This window comes from Polypterus senegalus, chromosome 9 (genome assembly GCF_016835505.1).
Source record: "Polypterus senegalus isolate Bchr_013 chromosome 9, ASM1683550v1, whole genome shotgun sequence".
Classification (NCBI taxonomy): domain Eukaryota; kingdom Metazoa; phylum Chordata; class Cladistia; order Polypteriformes; family Polypteridae; genus Polypterus; species Polypterus senegalus.
The window spans coordinates 165,844,322-165,862,749 of NC_053162.1; the positions used below are offsets into that span (position 1 = coordinate 165,844,322).

General features: G+C 39.1%; 1 protein-coding gene across 5 annotated transcripts in view; it reads right to left on the reverse strand.

The window, feature by feature from the left end:
- pknox2 (pbx/knotted 1 homeobox 2) overlaps window positions 1–18,428 on the reverse strand; it is a 278,966-nt gene that overhangs the window by 187,558 nt on the left and 72,980 nt on the right. For all 5 annotated transcript variants that reach the window (XM_039764132.1, XM_039764129.1, XM_039764131.1 and 2 more), the window contains exon 2: window positions 13,063–13,148. The gene's annotated coding sequence lies outside the window, so the exon portion shown is untranslated. The remainder of the gene's footprint in view (window positions 1–13,062; window positions 13,149–18,428) is intronic.

Consider the following 18,428-nt stretch of genomic DNA (forward strand, 5'->3'; position numbering starts at 1 on the left):
CAAAGTAATTTTTTTCACAATAATGTCTCTTATCAGACAAACTAATTTTAACTTATGCTCCATAAATTACGGTATATTTTTCATTTTGCATGTTTCAATAAACCTATTTTAACATTTGTTTTCTACGCTTATGGAGGGCCTACACATGGTTTGGAGAGATGAATGAAATGGTGTTTTTGACATTTTTACAATTTTTTTTTGTTTGGTTTGTTTTTTGCTTTCTGAATACTTGACATCTATTCATTTACTCCAGGGGTGGCCAAAGCATCGATTGCGATCGACCGGTAGATTGGAAAGGTAGTGCAGGTAGATCGCGTTGCATTCAAAAACATTTTTTTTAAACATTAGTCTATCATATGTTCTCCCTATGGCATTTGCCACTTGATTGACATACATGGCGGCCAGTCTGAGATCTCTTTTCTTCTAACACACTGGTCATCCCGCATGCACAATCAAACACGCGAGGTACTGCAAAACTCCGGCTACCTAAGTGATCTAAGTTAGTCTTCCAATTTATATCGACTAAAGAAGGGATTTAAATAAAAATGTGTTGTTTAAGGGCTGGATGTGGAATTGGAAGAGGATTTTTTTCTCTCACAATGTCACAATCGAAGTGCATTTGTCTGATCTGTCAGTCTATCATTGCTATTCCAAAGAAGGAAAATGTGGAAAGGCACTTTCGAACTGTTCATAAAAACTACAAAACAAACTTCCTTCCAAAAAGCGATCTGAGAAAGAGAAAGGAGAGGGAACTAAAATTGCAGTAAATTGGACAGCCGTCATTTTTCACTCGGATGAATTCAAAAGCAAAGGCAGACACACCGTAGCATCGTTCCTGGTGAGTCACTCGATCTTTAAGCATAAGAAATCCTTCCAAGATGGAGAGATGATAAAAGATGCCTTCATTGAGGCAGATGGCTAGGGAGAAATTCCTGCTGAGATATCAAGACCCCTTTCAAGAGAAAAAGGGAGTTTCTCCTTGTCATTAAATATGCAGAATACAAGCAATTTAATGACGATCAATGGCCGCTAGACGGCATTTTTTTTTACAACCAACATGTTGAATGAGTTTAATTTACAGCTGCAAGGAAAAGAGAAAACCCTGGTCAATAAGATTAGCTCAGTTAATGCTTTCAAACGAAAAATGTAACATCTGTCCTCAAAGCTGCAGCGCCTTGAATTGGGGAACATTGAAAACCTCACGTCAGAGCTGGAGACGCAATGGAAGACGTGTGCACAACTTGAGAGCATACACTACACAGAGCAGATTGAAAATTGTCTGTCAGAATTTATCTAATGGAAAAAAAGTAACGAGTCGAGTGTTGCCCAATGTAGCGGAGTAAGAGTAGCGTTTCTTCTTCACAAATGTACTCAAATAAAAGTAAAAAGTATGGTGTAGTAAAACTACTCTTAGAAGTACAATTTTTTTTAAAAAGTTACTCAAGTAAACGTAATGTAATGTAATAAATATAACTTGTTACTACCCACCTCTGATAGTATATATATATATATATATATATATATATATATATACACACACACTATATATATATATATATATATATATATATACACACACACACTATATATATATATATATATATATATATATATAGTCCCAGATGACTGGGGACCCTACCTAGCCGGGACACCTGGATGGTTCCCGAGATGGACTATACCTTCCCTGGTCCACAAGAGGGCAGCCGCCTGGGTATGCTTGGGGGCCACGGGAACGGAGCTGGGATGCTCACCCCTATGGGAGGACGTGGCCACCACCAGGGGGCGCCGGGACGGTTAGGGAATCCTGTATGGCAGCACTTCCGCCACAACAGGAAGTGCTGCTGGAAGTAATCCCCGGGCACCGGGAGTGCTTCCGGGTGCTCTCCTGACACTTCCGCCATACCAGGAAGTGTCGTCAGGTGGAGCACTTGGGGCTCATCCGGGTCATGATAAAAGGGGCCACCTCCCTCCAGTAGACAAGCCGGAGTTGGGAAGAAGGAGACGGAGCTTGTAAGGAGGGGAGTGGAGGTCAGAAGAAGAAGAAGACGAGAAAGACAAAGAGAAAGAGAAAGAAAGAGACTTGTTGGAGAAAGGCATTGTGGTGCTCAAAAGAAATAAAGGAGTGTGTTTTGGACATTCTGCTGTCTGTCTGTCGGTGTCCGGGGGTATGCTTTCCACTATATATATATATATATATATATTCATCATTTTTAATGTAGGTAGATCATTTTGACCTGCTCATTTTAAAAGTAGTTCACAAGCCGAAAAAGTGTGGGCACCCCTGATTTACTCATTTACTAGGATCTGTAAAGTCCAGGCTTGCGGTCACCTATCTTTACAGCAATGAGCACAAGTGAGGAACCATATTTGGATGGGCAGCCATTTTACTGTTCAATATAGTTACACACAGTAGGAATACTTCACATCAATAATTAACCTGCACATCAAGATGATGTGGGTATAAAACCAGAGTTATCTGGAGAAAAATCCAGGCAGAGGTGTGGAGAACATAGAAACTCCACAAACACAATAACTAAACTGAGTTTAATGTTACAGAAACAGACCTGGAAATAAGCAAGTAATGCAACTTCCTTATTTCTCCGTGTGTACATCTTTGAAGAAGAGAGACTGTTGAAGTGTCATTTCTAAACAAGTATTTTTTTCATAGCTGGTATTCCCATATTAAATGATTAAACACTAATGTGTACTTACAGTGTGGCTAATGCACTTATTTTCTAATATACATCCATCTGTTGATTAGCATGTGCAAGTAGTAATTTCACTGCACTCTGTGACAATACTGACCCTATAAACTTGTGCCCCTATTTATCTTTGTTTCTTATTGCATACATATCATATTTCAATTAAAATAATAATGGTCTTTATGTTATGCTGGATTACAATGTGCTTGCTACAGTTTGTATTATAAGTATTATATGTACTGTATGTAAATATGGTATAGTTTAAGGACTTGCTGTTAACACATTTTAGATACATTTAAGGATGCTATGTAAAAATAAACTGACGTAAAAACTCATACTTCACCGTAGGCCACAGCGCAAGTGCATGGGATGCATAATCATTGTGACTCAGTCCTATAGCGTGGATCACGTGCAGATTCACCGGCTATCTCATTTCTTCATCTTTTTTATCTGGGTTAGCGTCTGTGATGCCAATCACATGCTCTTCTTTTAATTTACACTATAAAATAATTGCATTAAAGTGAATAATAAACTGATGTCAGTAAGCACTAAGCCGAGCTCCATTTCTCCTCACCTCAATCTCTCTCTTTCTCTCTCACTCAGTGTAACAAGATGGAAACTGCAAAAAGGGAAAAAAAGTGACACAAAGATGGTTCTCTTTTTCTCTCAGTTTTTCTTTTAGGATTATTTCATATTATTCATTCCAGTTCTAATTTATAGTGTATCACAACTCTGTAGTGCCGCTAAAACTCACGCTTTTTGGACAAGCTGTGTACTCGAGAGATGTTGCAGGGTGACAATAGAGGAACTGAAGGCATCTTACATTTACATCATTTGAGAATATAAGAGACTTGAAGAATGTAAAGTGGAATATATTAAGTGCCCCATACTCAGCAGGTAGCACTGTGATCCCTACCTCTTAAGGAGCTCTGTTGCACCTTATCGGAGGAGCACCTCATCCAAGGATGGAAAGGGCTAAAATCTGGAGTGAGGATAAAAGTAAGATGGAAACGTTTCAGATATTGCCTACATCCATTAATGAGAAATGTTAACTTATTAAATAAGTTTGATGACCCATCACATCTGATGGCAAGTCATGGCATGTTCAGGCACTGATCAGGCACTCAGTTACCAACACTCTAATGATGAATCATTCTGGAACTAAAATGCTAGTGAATTCAACCAGGCAAACTTTGGAATTAACAAACGTCTATCAGTATGTTACCCTATTTATGGAGGCTGCTATACTGTGTATACGTTAGCTCCATACACACCAGACTTCAAACTGAAACTCCAGAAGGAACACCAGCCCCTCCAAACTACTGTATGTCTGACAAAATGTTCCCAATTTCGACAGTTTCTGGACTTTTTAAATTTCTTCTCATAAAATCACCAATGGGGTCAATTGTGGGTTTCCAAACTCTTACCTTTTGGAAGACCATTAGTCCATTGCACCACAGCTCCAGCCTCTCCTTGAAAAGCCACATCTATATGGCAGCAATTAGGCTGAATACTAACTAAACTAGATATCAGGATCTCAGCTCATTCTACTTCGTAATCCTGTTGTCAACTAGAGGACTTGTGCTAGCCTCCTGCAAGTTCTTCTTAGTCTCAGTCTTTCTCTGTTAGAGGGAAAAAAAGCAAATTAAGCCTGTGTAACATTATACAACTTTTCCCACAATTTTAAGTTGTAGCCTTCATTTACATAATCTTAGCAAGTAAGATGCAGTCAGTGGCATAGGCCCTTGAAGACAATCGTCTAATGTGAAATGCCCAATGACTGAGACCAACTAGTCTGGGACTGGCTATGATAAAAATCAAACTTGTTTTGATTTTCACATTGATCAGAGGACGGGTTGTGTAGGCAGGAGAGCTGACAACCAATGAGCATTCAGTCGATAGTACAGTGCATAGACTGTAGTGACAAAGAATAAGGAAAAGCATGTTTTGAACCTCACAAACAGAAGAGAGGCTTGTCTATCTGATGTCTCGTATTTTATGTACTAAAACAGAATGGAATAAAGAGAAAAGGGCTGAGACTACAGCTGTTAACACTTCATAAAGTGCTGGCTCCATCAGGCAACAAGCTATTGACTCTCAGAATAAGGGGCAAAAAGGACTATGCTGGAAGATTGGCGCTCCGTCAGTAAACGTGACTTTAGTCATGTAATTTGGCATGGTGCAACAAGAGATCAGCAATTGCGATCAGCAAATCTGACATAGTCCACAACAAAAAGTTAAGAAATGTGACATTGGCTTTAGGTATCCATCAGCTGGAAGTGACCATTCCCTGTGTAGGCTTAACCTAGGGTGCCATCATTTTTGTTTTTTTTTCTCTCGGATCGGATTTTTTTTTTCTCTTGGATTCTCCAAGTTGTTGTCCCATCTAAGGAACCTCCCTGGTGCTGTTAGACCCTCCATTCTAACTGCCTTTACTTTCATTTTTTATGCTGCCTCTCAAGTTATCTCTGTGACACCTCATTCCTTAGACAAAACCTTGCAAAACAAAATGGGACAGTGGCAAAATGTAACATATGTTTAGGTCTATTAAAATGACTGAATCCAGTCAAACTAATTACAGAATAAGATTCAGGACCTCAAAAAACACAAAACTCAGCTATCCACTTAAAATAAAAAGACATTCAATCTTCTAGCTTAGCAGTACTGGGTCATACATACATGGCTCTGAAATGGCAAACACTTCCACCTGACAATGAGAGGGGGTGCTATTGTTAACTTTGTCTTCTCCTTCCTCTTCTGCAGTCAAGAAAAGACTCCCAACAAGAATGCCTAACTCTGCCCCAATAACTAGAGATAGCCCAGTACCAGCCCTCACGGAAGGTGGCATCAGATGTCCAAATGACACTTGACAAGGACAAAGCTACTATTACTCTGTTGCTACCTTTACATCTTGCCTGAAGAAGGGGCCTGAGTTGCCTCGAAAGCTTGCATATTGTAATCTTTTTAGTTAGCCAATAAAAGGTGTCATTTTGCTTGGCATTTGTTGTTACCTTAGAGAGAGAAATAGAGCACTATTTTTGTCTGTCTTTTTGGTACTTTGTCATTAAAGGTAGTTACCAGGCTGTACCCTAACCTTCCTGGTTGTCTCCCAGTTACAGCTACTAACACCGCAATATGTCTGTGTTACATTACATTAAGGAGGCTAACTTACAGCATATTATGTTGTGCCAAAAGGCAATAAAAAGGCCTGGATGTCATGGTGTAAGGTACTTTTGCTACCTATACTTCAAGAAATATAAATTTGGATGATTACTTTGTTATTTTGATTATTTGTTTTCTTTTCAAGATGCTATTTTGAGTGCTTTGCCTGATGGTTGCTATGCAGTTACTAACATCAAGGTCAAAGGTCAGACATGAATCAAGCAATATAAGGGGTCACTGGGGGGGATGGGGTGTTACATTCCTTGTCCGATTTTGCAAATTTCTCAAAGTAAAACAAAGTTAATGTACATTCTTTTTTGTTTAAGCTGAAGAATATTCTGATCCATTTCTGATTTTTCAGCTATGGGTTTTACTTCACAGTAAGGTTTTCTCCCTAGATTCCCTTTTTGATCTCCTCATTTTTTTAGATTTTGCCTTTGGTATTTACCTTCTGTTTATCTAACAATTCCTTTATTCTTTCTGACATGACACATGAGATAAACAGGAGTTGAATAATGAAAAGAAGGTCAAAACTGAAATATCAAAATTCCCAGAATCAAAGCCCAAATGTAACCCTAATGCAAAGTCGAAAAAATCACAAAAAGAATCGAGGAGAAAACTGCAGACAAACTTTACTATTGTCTTTTTAGATATCTACAAACTAGGCTAAGAAATCAACCCATGGGATCGACCTTTATATCTTGTGACCCCTCAAACCCCTCATTTGTGACCCCTGACTTTGCCACCGAGAAACAACTCAGAATGCTGCCTCCCAATTAAAACAAACTAGAGTCACAGGAAAATGCAAATAAATAATGTACACTTTAAAACAACCACAAAATATAAGAAGCATCAGAAATGATTAAATAAAATCTCAGAAACAATGTGGTAAAACAACAGCCAATTGTGACACATATTGGGCAATACATGCCAAACATTGGTCCCAGCGTCCCTGTACAGAATATGTACAGTAAATACATAATAAATAATAAATAAAGAAACACTTGGGTCATGTCTATTAGTAACACATCACCCAACAGCACCTCAAGCATTGGTGGCTCACATAGCTCAACCTTCTCAGGTCTAGCCTCCCTGACATGGACCCTGAGGAACTGGTGGTGAACCCAGGCCTCATTGTGCTTGACGAACAGTGAGGCAAGAGACAAGTGAGCAGTTCAAACAAATTTCAAGACACTAATTTACAGTCAGAAATCTATAAAGTAAAAGAAAAAGAAAACAGACTGGAGGTCAAAGTCCAGTCCGGCAAATCTAGCGAAAACATTAGACTAAGGCAGAATCCAAAAGGATGGAGAAAAGGTTAAAACACTAAACAGCTGAAACAGAAGTGACCAAAGTGACTGTGAGCTCTGGCAGAAATACCAGTGTACAAGGGAGAACTGTGTGGTGTAGCAGCAAACAAAGAAGGGTACAGACATGGAAAACCGCATCCAAAAGTAGTGGCCTGGGTGGAGTCCAGAAGTCCAAACAACTGCATGGGTTTCTACTCTGAGTAACTCTGTTTTTCTAGATTGGCTTGATCTTAGAGAGTTGATCCTGTGAGAAACTGCTAGCCCATTCTGGATTGAGTCCTGCCTTGTAATCAGTGCTGCCAGGATCGACTCTGATGATGACACTGAATTGGATTGAATGGGTTTGAAAATAAACAAAGTCCGGGCTCAAGTTCACTTGCCCATAGTGGTCATGTCAAGGCTCTGCCCGTGAAAACACAGAGGCTAGATATGCAGGAGGTCACTTAATAATGTAAAACGAAAGAGAAAAACTGGAATAGTGTTGTGATTCATGCAGTGTACATGTAACCTTACACACAGTCTGAAGTACTCACTGGTTAAATAAAAGCCAGAGGAATTGCTTTTCAGGCTGAATCATTCCACTTGGGAGTAAAACTGAAGGCACATTTCTCAATAAACTCTTACCATTAAATGTCAACAAAGTAAACTGCATAAGAGTTAATTACAATTGTTTGATTTGGACAGCCACTAACCAATGAGTCAAACAAGAACAGGATACGATGTCACTTATCAGAGAGCATTGCTCGCATGTTCTAACACTGACAAACTGTTCAGAAAATATTTTTGAAAAGAAATGAATTTAGCTCTGTTATAATGGCACAGACAGATGCTCATCAAATACATGGACAGCTTGTGGTACTGACTTTAGATAGATAGATAGATAGATAGATAGATAGATAGATAGATAGATAGATAGATAGATAGATAGATAGATAGATAGATAGATAGATAGATAGATAGATAGATAGATAGATAGATAGATAATATGAAAGGCACTATATGATAGATAGATAGATAGATAGATAGATAGATAGATAGATAGATAGATAGATAGATAGATAGATAGATATTGTTCTTTATTGGTCCCAAAAAAGAAATGTGGCTTATTACAGAAGATCAAGAAGTCTTATTGCAAACTATATCAACACCCTTCTCAAAAACAGTAAAGATTTACAAAAATGTAGCACCTCATGATGCTTTGCAAAGTCAACGTGACATCATCGAGCTGTAGCAGCCATATTGGATGTTACTACCTGATCTTCACCATTTACCTGATTTGTGTCACAAATGCACAAAACGTTCATACATGTATACTGTAAGTGTACTCAACCTCATACTTCACAGTGCCTGAATTACACTGGTCTACAAAAATATATTTTTTTGTTTTCTACTGGGAACTTCACTTTATTAAGATTTTTACACTGATTTCATATATGAAATCAGAATTAAGGTTTTTACACATCACTGACTTTTTGACACTTTTGAATATCAATATATAATATCAACACGATATCTGGAGTTTGGACTATGTCCCACCAAAATTGTTTTGATGTGTTTACTCTGAAAGCAAACCAGAAGACGATACCAGAGACACGATAAAGCATATTTATGTCAATTTACCTCGATATAAAAGTGAGGTCAGCGTGCCCAAAAATGTTGGAGGCACTCGCTTTTGTGCTAGTACTCCACATCCGTCTCTCTTTGCAAGAACCAACAGTAGTCACTCATCATGCTCTGAGTGAATTTTCCCCGATATCAGTTTTCCATCACCTTAATATCTTGATGAAATCTTTCCCTATACTCATCACTGACATCGCCAAGAATTGGTGGCAAAAAGTCGAGATTAGAATGTAAACAAATGCATCTTCAGTGACATTCTGGCTCCCATAAGCTCATACACTTTCAGCAGGTTCTCCACAAGCTCAGCATTATTCTCTGCTCTGTGAATGCAAGACAATTCTGGACAACCCGTACGAATGCTTCCCATACTGCTGATTCAGTGGGCTTCAGTTTCCTTTTGAACTCATTGTCATGCATCAGTTCACGGATTTCAGGAACAACAAAAACACCTTCCTTAATTTTGGCTTCACTTTTCTCAAGACCAAACTTATTTCTTAAATGCTGAAAAGCATCGCCTTGACAAAATTTTCAAAGTAATGGTGAATCTAGCGAACAAAATGTCCTGAAATGCAATGTTACGTTTAACCGTAAAACCTCTACCTACTGCACTGTCATGTCTGAGTTGTGTCATTATGCTTTAGAGTCATATAACACCTGGTAATCAGTAACAAATATTTTATTAGTAATTTTTAAATAAAATTAATAATAACAAGGTAAAAATCTCACAGCTGTTAGTAACGTGTGGCGAATTCTTTTATCTCAATGGCATCCCTAGTGGAATTACCAGTATTTTTCAAAATGGTTATCCGCCTTTACTGGCCAGTCACCCTAGTTGTCTAAGACCTGGAACATCATAACTAAAAAATGGGACGTGCTGGACGTGAACGGTTTTCAGATTTGGAGTCAGCAAGTGAAACCTGATAAAGTAAAGATGAAAGACTCCCAGTAGCAAAATGCTTGTTGACCAGTGTAATTTATGCATGTGGGATGTCAAAACCTGATCCGAACTCTATCTGGATTAGCACCCCACATTTGAGGGGTACAGCCACTCACAGTAATGAGCATATTTTGAAAATACTTTGTTGTTCTGCATAGAGTCATTGTATGTTTGGCTTCACTGCAGGATTAAGCATTTTATGCTATTGCTGTGTAGCACAGATCAGGTAGTGACAGAGACAGACCTCCAAGTATAAAACTCTGACCCTTTGGGTGTTTGGAGAAGCAGGAGGCACAGAGATGGATAAAGAACACAAAGTATAATTTTATCTCAGGAAGGCACAGTGATGCAGTGGTTAGCACTGCTGCCTCAACACAGGTTGCATTTTAATTTGTCCAGTATAGTCAACAGACACTTCCTAAGCCCACAGGGACACGTATAAAACCATTGCAACATTATAATCCACTTAAAACCAGTTAAGTTTTGATCATTTATATATATTAAAAATAGCAGCGGCCCTAGCACTGACCCCTGTCAGATGTCAGATTACACCTGTAACTGAATCCCTAAATTAACCACACTCAATCTTTTGTGTGATTTTGTCTGTCTCTAATAAGAATTAATCACCCAGGTTTGTCTAATTGCTGGTGTCATCACTTTATTTTTAGTCAGACCACCTGATCCCATACGGTCCCCATACAGCAGTGAATTTCTGAATAGATGATCCTAGTGTGAAGGATTAAGTGTTCATTAGTACCTCTAAGATATTTACAGTATTTATACTGTGTCTGCTCAGCACAATAGGCAACTTTTAGCTGGTGCTAAGCAGAGCCACTAAATTCCCATGAACTCATAATACATTCCAAATCTTTTTCACTTTTTTCAAGTAAAATTCAAGATTATATAACAGGATGTAGTAAGAGGCTCCATCACTGTCTCAAAATTGTCAGATTTGCTTCTTTAAAATCCTTTAGTCGCCAGTCTACAATAAGACCAAGGATATGGACCCCTGTGCACACAGGACTCCAGGGTGGAGGTCCCATTAATATTTATGCTTAAAAATGGACAGCACACTTCAAAAACTATTTTTACCAAGCAGAAGAAAAGAAATCGGTTATGACAGTAAATACTTGTTTGTCAGCTATGATTGCTAGCATCCACGCAAAAAAATGGACTATAGAAAGTCCCTCTGCAAGACAAGAAAAGGGGGCATCAAGAAAAAAAAAACAGAAAAAGCCTGTGGAGGGACTCGTGGGAGCTGTGCAAGGGCATGTTTTCTCTGTCAGTCTGGCAGTGAGAGATTATTCTCAGAATAGAAGGCGAGGGGGCATGGCCTCACGCTGACCTCAGTCCCCTGAGATGCCTGTAATAGAAACGACCCCAGACTATGTGAACGTGAAAACCACTGGCTAGCTGGCGTGTTGGCAAACTGCACTTCATTTGTCTTCACAAACTAAAAGGCCATTGCCGTCGTCAGTGCAAACAAGTAAAGGCATTGTCTCCTGTGGAAAGAAATCTCCCCCTGGACAGCCAGCCATGAATTACACAGGTGTTGTGAAATAGAGCTGAACGAATGACGAGTCTTAGTGAAATGACAGAGACAAGAGTGGTCCTTAAAACCACATCCACCTTGCTTGTATACCAGGCACACCATGACAGCCTCACTCATACATACACACACCATTACTGTTTCCCACCTGACCACTTTATTCACTTTAATTGTGAATAAGACAGATGCAAACCCAGAGCCAAATTCTCTACCTAAACATCTCACTCAAAATTCAGAGTGAGAGCGTCCTTTCCCTTCTATCTATCTATCTATCTATCTATCTATCTATCTATCTATCTATCTATCTATCTATCTATCTATCTATCTATCTATCTATCTATCTATCTATCTATCTATCTATCTATCTATCTATCTATCTATCTATCTATGTATGTATGTATGTATGTATGTAGATAATGTTGCATAAAATACAATGTTTATACTTATTACCTAACTCACTTCTAAACCACACCTGCACCATCTCCTTCATTTCTACATGTCCATCTCACTGCTAGTCTCAGTCAGTGATCTAAGCATGTTGACTCACACTACACATCTCTCTTAGATATCTAAGCCATAAGGTCCACCTCAGTCATTCCTGAGCCCGACACATTAGATTCACTATCTGTTTCGCTCATCCGTATCAGCATGAGTCTCCAGATCTCACACACACTGTATGCCAGCTGGACTGTATACCCCCTTCATACAGTTACCTGCTACATTACAACTAGGGTTTGTTCCTCGGCTTGTATTGATTTTGTTCATAAGAATTACTTATAAATCTTTTGAAATCACTTCAGTTCACTTCCGATGCCTCCTGACTTGGCCAATAATAATAAAGGCATGTAGAGTGTTGGTTTAGGTTATTTTCAGGCTGCTGATTTTTACTGGTGGCCCTGGCCCTCTAAGAGCCACTCCCAACAGGTTAAAAAGGAAAAATAAATAAATATAAACATATGGGGTATTGTTTTAGACTATTTCAAGGTCATTGATTATGAATATGATGTTATTAATGATTTCTAAGCCTTCACTAGGGATCTAGCCTACCTCTATCACAGGGTGTAAAGTGACAAATTTCTATTACAACTGAGAATATTTTGATTTTAAACATGTAAACTGAGAACCGCTGTTATGAAGCACACATTTTAATATTCCAAATATCTGACATAACTATTCTTGTTTTATTAAGTATCTCATGAAGTAAATCATTACATGTCTTATAAACACCCAAAATTTGGGTGGCTTATGTTAATTCAGACATTTCATTGTATTGTTATTTTTGCCATTATTTTATCATTATTTTTCATGCATTTTAATTATTTTTTGTTAATATATTTATGTTAATTTATTGCTTAGTATTTATGCTTGGTGTATTTAGGATGTTTGAACATATTCCTTATGTTTTGTAGCTGAAGTCCAAACAGGAGGTCCACCCTAATGACATTACCGCTGAGAGGGCAGCACATGATATTGCTAAAATGGTGTGAGACCTCAAAAATGAACCACGTAGCAGACAAGAAACTCGAAGATGATGTACTTTTAAGGGCTGCCTGGTGCCTACTAGGGGTCATTGTAGAGCTTTAGCTTCTGAAGTTCAAAATGCCCTACAAAGGAAGTGGTAACTGTCAACCCCTGGCTTATTTCCAAAACTTGTAAGAAAAAAAAGCAAAATATTTAAAATATTGAAAACATAATTTTCCGACAAGGCAGTCCTAAGTAACAAAGTCCCAAATAAACAAATCAATTGAGGAGAAACAGAACAAAGACAAGCACAATACTTACAGCTAATGATCACCACCTTCGCCAGAGCGCCTTCAAATGAGCTGTGAGAGACTGCATTTCCCATCAGCCTTGATAGGGCTGGGTCCCTACAGGTGGAAAAAAGACATGTAGACAATCATTCTATACTTTTAACCTGTAAGTCCCCATGGATAAAGGTCTTAGTCAAATGTACAATAACAATACATGCCCACTCTGCACCCCATCACACTGTATCTTTCACTCATTACACACCTCACTCACACCTAACCAGACTGCTGACCTTACCTCAGATAACGCATGCACACCCTACTCACCCTTCAGGAGACTATTCACTGTATTAACTTTCTTTGTAGTCCTGAAGAAGACTCCACACTTCACTCACACTCCTGTAGCACACTACGTATCTCATTTACTCACCCAACGTAAATTGTCCACATCTCATCTAATTCACTCTTTATGAAAATGTGTCGAAATGCATAACTTGGCCATATCTATCCAGACTGGTCACCTCCTCTGGACTTCTGATGCAAAATTATTCCACACTAATGCATGAATCGGCCAAGCTAAGCTGCCAGTCTCACTCCCACGCCTACTGTAAGTCAGAGTGCTCACACTCATCATTCAAAGGTTCACCTCTCTCAGACAGCTCAGCAGATTCTCAGACTGCTCAAAAGACTTGCACACCCAAGCCAAACCTACCCCCCTTCTGTTACACACATTAAGATTCCTTTCAATTACACAGCTTGTCAGTTGCAGAGGTGGGCTTGCAATACTTTCGAAATGTGAAATTGTGTGATTGTCTAATTCAACATACCTTGCAATGTCTAGTCATGCAATTAAACTTACTCAGGTGATGAGATCAGCAAATATAGACATCAAGTTTGACATCCCATCCAACTAGAATTTGTGTAATATGACATTGGCTTTATCCACACTGCATACCCCTTTCTTATACTTCCATCAAACCTAAATAAAGACTCTCAAGCTCACATACAAAAATTAGAAGATTTACTGTACATTATTAAAATGCCAGAGTGAGCAAACCTGTTCAGCACATTCATATAACCCAATATAGCCAATCAGCTTTATACATTTGATTCAAACCAGTCACCTCAACTTCACACACTGTATACAGCTCACTTAGGAGGAGATGCGCTGACAGCACGTTACCACACCCACCCCATGCCAAACCACCTGGATTGGGACCCGGGTGCTACGGGTGACACCTAAGCACCACCCTTTCTGCACCACAATATTCAGACTGCCCCCATGATTCACTAGGGCTAGAGTGGCCTTCTCACTGACCCAGCTGAACCAGAATGTCCACCATACTCATAGACTCGATCCTAATCATGCTCACAGGCTTCATGTATCCAGACAGTATGGTGTAGTGGATAAACTGCTGGACTTTGAACCTAAAGGTTGCCATTTCAGTTCTTGGCTGGCCTCTATGTTTGACCCTGAGCAAGTCATTTAACTGCCTGGATCACCTTGGGCCTAAGCCATACATATAAACAGTAATGCTTCAGCATGTCCTCCTTTACTCACTTGAGTCAGAGCAGCTCAGTCTGAGCTAACTGTCCACCACTCTCACACAAATGACCCATGCTACTGCCCTCTTTCACACACTTGTGGCAGATCAGCCACCTCAGCTCAAAGACCCTCACCAATGTACCATTCAGTTAAGTCCTTTGAGAATGAATACATGGACACCCCTGTCAGAGGGGCCGCCTTCATTCCTCCTAATAACAAGAAACAGAAGCAGACTTTGAGACTTAGTGATGCCCCCACATCAATCTACCCTCCCCGAGGCGACAGAATGCAAATGTTTATTTGTCTTAAAAGATCTACAAACAATCACTACAATCAACAGGAGAGGGAGTCTCCAGCGGAGAGGAGATTTAATTAGTAAAATCTCATCAGGGCTAACGAAATTATCCGTAAAACAATACTCCACAGGACTCTGGGGAAGGCAGGAGGTGTGAGCGATTAAACCAGACAATCTATTGAGACTGTCACACCAGCAATGAAAACCCAGCTGCTTCTCCCTCACTCAGACAGCGACAACTACCCATTTCCCTCAATCAGAGAACCGGACAGCGTTTGAGACCCTGTGTGAGTCTCACTGTCACTGCAGGAAGAGAAGTGATCTTCAGCACCATCATTTATACTGAGTGCTTATCCCACTGCACTTAGGCTCAGACTTACAGACCCACCAACAAAGTAACCCCCACCCCACCAGACCACCACTGAACAAATTAATAGTCTTACATACACACACTGAGTGAATGCACGATTAGCTGGAACTGCACCCTCAGTACATCATCACAGCTTCTGTCTTCCCGGATATTGAAAATTAGGACACCCCGATTGAGTGACTTTTGTAATCTGAAGGAAAATACCAACACTGACTGAGAGCACTACTGAAGCTGAGCGAATTTAACTATGAAATCTATTTCATTACTGTATTGTACAGATAGATAGATAGATAGATAGATAGATAGATAGATAGATAGATAGATAGATAGATAGATAGATAGATAGATAGATAGATAGATAGATAGATAGATAGATAGATAAAACTTATGACATGAATGAAGATAAAGAAGCAGTCACAGTAAGGCATCATATAGGCACATTGATATAAGTATAAAGGAGCCCCTATACCATTTCTTTATACATTTTTGCTGAATGATTCATTGGCTCAAAGTCCTTAATGCTAGTGTGTCATAGATTGTTCATTATGACCTTCATTTTGGCCTTCATTCTCTCCTCCCCTACTACTGACATGTTGAGATTACATCCATTAACTGAGCATGCCATCTTAATCAGATGTTGATTTGGCAGGCCTTTCTTAAAGTGATGTCACTGGCCCAGCACATGACACTAACCATCACAGAGTTATACAACATGTAAGATACACAATGAAAAAGTTCAAGAAATCATTTAAAAATCAAAAACAACACACAAATACCCGCTAGAACAACAGAAAAGAAGAAAACTTCTGACTTGGCTAAAGGATAAGAGAGCAGTTGCAGTGAAGCATTATACATTCATAATATCGTAAGTATGAAGAAGCCTGTTACACTTAGTTGGCTGAAAGCTGGTGTGTCATAAGAGAGGTAGTGCAGCATTGTTCATTATGCCCTTCAGTTTGGTCTTCATTCTTTCCTCCTCTCTTACTTCAATGTCAAGAGTGAATCCTGCAACTGAGCCTGCCTTCTTAATAAGTGATTTCAGTAATGCTTTACACTACAATACAATTTATTTTTGTATAGCCCAAAATCACACAAGAAGTGCAGCAATGGGCTTTAACAGGACCTGTCTCTTGACAGCCCCCCAGCCTTGACTCTCTAAGAAGACAAGGAAAAACTCCCAAAAAAATCCTTGTATGGAAAAAATGGAAGAAACCTCGGGAAAGGCAGTTCAAAGAGAGACCCCTTTCCAGGTAGGTTGGGCATGCAGTGGGTGTCAAAAAGAAGGGGGTTAATAAAAAACAATACAATACACAGATCAGAACAAATCCTCAATACAGTATAAAAATAAAAAATGTACAAGTGCGGACCAGAATTCAACAGTAGATGATGATATCACATAATATGATTTGGATTTGTTTAGAGGCCTGAAAATCTCAGCCATCAAGCTGCCTCCCCCATTTGGCCATTCCACGGCTGAAACATTGCTTGGCCAGCCAAACCGATGAAAGGACCCCTCTACCCCACGCTTCCTGTGATCCTCCATCAGAGATGAGTTTACTTTAGGCAGGCAAAACACCTTGGCAGGTGGGCCGTGGCACCGAGTGCCACATTTGAGCATCGAGAAGAGAAACAGAAAAAGTGAGGGTTAGTAACAAATTATAACTATCATGTTACTTATGTTTTAGCGCTAATGACTAACAACAGAGATGCAGTCTGTACAGTTAATCAGCAGCTCTAGTTAGGGTGTACTAATCTGAAGTAGTGAGTCTTCAGCCGGGATTTAAAAGGTGAGACCAAAGGGGCATCTCTTATAGTAGCAGGTGGACCATTCCACAGTTTAGGGGCCCTGTAACTAAAAGCTCGACCTCCCACTTTTATTTTATTAATCCTTGGAATCAGAAGCAGACCGGCATCTTGAGATCTTAATGTGCGCTCAGGTTTGTAAGTCATGATAAGTTCAGACACGTAAGCCGGACCTTAGCTAGTTAATGTTTTATATGTTAAAAGAAGGATTTCGAAATCTGCCCTAAACTTAACCAGGAGCCAGTATAAGGATTTAAGAACTGGAGTTATAAGTTAATACTTTCTTGTTCTTGTAATAATTCTTGCAGCAGCATTTTGGATTAACTGGAGGCTGTATAAAGAACAGTTTGAACATCCAATGAATTTTAGTTTAGGTAGTGCAAAAATGAATCTATTACTTATTTAATATTAAATAAAAATGCATTAACAAAAGCTTCTTTGGTCTTCATAACAATTATAAAACATCAGAAGATGAGTTACTCATCTCTGTGCAGTATGGCAAATTGACAGGATGGCAAACTACTTGTTAATATGAAGTATTCACAGGTCTTATACTAAATATGTAATATCAAGAAACATGTCTCAGTAAAGCACCCTCAATTCATTCCAAAGTGAAGTATTGTTAGTAGGTCACATTGAAGAGATGAATAAATACTTTACTGATGCTTTGTAAGTGTTATGAAGTCCCAAAGAAATGTATGTTAAGGTCTGTTACATAATAGTAAATAAGTAATAGATGTATTTATGCAGTACCTAAACAAAAGTGTTACCACGATGTCACTGACCATACTGGCCATCACAGAGTTATAAACACATAAATGACGCCACCACCTGCATTGAAGGAATGCAGTCTCCTAAGAAGAAGAGAGTTATATAGTTCCTATGTGTTACTTAAGTCAGGCCAGCCTGCCATTGATGAGGACCACTAAGTACCTATAGCACTGCACCACCGCCACATCCACGACCTGAATACTGACCAGGCATAGAGGCTGCTTGACTCCTTGGTTTTTCTGATATTGTAGTAATTGTAGTCATTATAATTTTAGTCATTGCTAATAGTTATAGACAATTCTTTGCACCAAGAAACACAGTTCTCCACCTGACTCCTCTCATCTGTCTCAAAACCATCAGAAAATTTCCATCCATACTAAAATGACCAAAAACACATAGTCACTCACCAGCACTGGGTATACATGCATTGGCAGAAAGGAGAACTGTCCTTCATGAAGGGTAATACCATTTGCCACAAGTTTTATTGCAAAACTGTAGTAACTGGTACATTATTTGCCTTTTGTGCATATATGCAGAATTCAAACTGTACATATGAATATTTACATGCATACAGGTAAGTAACACAAAAAGCACCATGGAAAGAAGCTCTTCTGT